Consider the following 1,464-nt stretch of genomic DNA (forward strand, 5'->3'; position numbering starts at 1 on the left):
AGAGCACCTATGGATCTTAGGAACGAGAGTCGCCTTATTTTCGCAGAAAAGCATAACGGACAGACAAGAATACAAAATTTAATTGATGATAACGAAATGATATTCACGAACAAAGGCAATTTCTTTGTCAGCGAGGGTAGTGCGGGCCATGTTATCAGAGTGCGTGCCAAAGGTCGAAAAACTAATGACACAGATATCATAACTTCAATGCAAACGGTCCTTTACGAAAAATATAAAAGAAATGAAGATAGACATGTTGGTAATTATTAGTCTGGTGTATACAGTTAAAAAAGGAAAATAAAGACAATCATATAATTTTTTATGTCTGGCCTCTAAGCTTTAGGTGGTGTTCTAAAAATGAAATACGGAAGTGTGGCGTATAATCTTATGTGGGACAATTATGAAGAGTCGATGTTAGAATTTCACGATTTTATTTTTATTTTATTTTATTAGAAGACAGCAATGTTATCAGATACATCTAGAGTCAGATATGATAGCCGTTGGTACGATAATTAACGATAAGCCAGAACAAATAACTGAGGGACAGCGTTAAGATGTTATAAGTTATTTGTCTCGGCTATGCGGACGATAAAAATTGATCTTGAAGTTATCATACTATATTTATTATTTACCATAGATACATATTAGAAATTTAATTGTTTATTTATTAATTATTACAACTACGTTTATCAATCCGCTTCTGTCAAATTTAAATCTGTGATTACTAAATTGAGTTAAAATAGAGGAACCTTTCGCAATCATTTAATCATTGAACGCAACAGTTTTGTTTAAATCCGAAAATTTAAACATCCCAACGATATTCTTTAATTGTTCGTTTTTTAAAAAAAAAGAAATGAGTTCCATTGTTTCTCTAATTATGAAGCTGGCGGACAATTTATTAGCGATATTACACCGGATATAACAGAATATGAAGGTTACTTCAATATAACAATTCAACACCCTATATGACTTCAATACGCTAGATTTTTTATAACTAAAGGCCATTTTAATGTTGAACTAGGTCTTGTACTCTTTTATATAAAACAGAAATTTATGTAATGTTACTTAGCACATTATTGTGACGAGGATGTTACATCGGATTACAATACTTAATAAGCCTTCTATGACGTATTTTTTAAATAATAAATTTGTAGAGTTGTTAATATTCGAGAAACGTTATTACAATTAAACCCTTTGGATTTAAAAATGCAAAATCTTGCTACATTTCCTTGCAACGAAAATAAAGTAACTAAATCCATAATTTATTATATACATAGCATAAATTCATAATTTGGTTACTCTAATTGAACATAATTTGTTTCTCATAATTGAATTCTAATATTTTTTGATATAAGTAGAATTCTGAAATAGATAACATATTACATGAAAACTGTTGTGATCAAAGAGAATAAATATAAAGATTAAAGAAAAATTCCGTACTTCACATTTTATTATTTATATTCT

The 1,464-nt window shown here is 29.0% G+C and overlaps 1 pseudogene; it reads left to right on the plus strand.

Moving 5' to 3' along the window:
- The first annotated feature begins 9 nt into the window (after positions 1-9).
- On the plus strand, positions 10-553 carry LOC108752698 (annotated as a pseudogene).
- The last annotated feature ends 911 nt before the right edge of the window (positions 554-1,464 follow it).

Source organism: Trachymyrmex septentrionalis, unplaced genomic scaffold (genome assembly GCF_001594115.1).
Source record: "Trachymyrmex septentrionalis isolate Tsep2-gDNA-1 unplaced genomic scaffold, Tsep1.0 scaffold61, whole genome shotgun sequence".
Taxonomy (NCBI): domain Eukaryota; kingdom Metazoa; phylum Arthropoda; class Insecta; order Hymenoptera; family Formicidae; genus Trachymyrmex; species Trachymyrmex septentrionalis.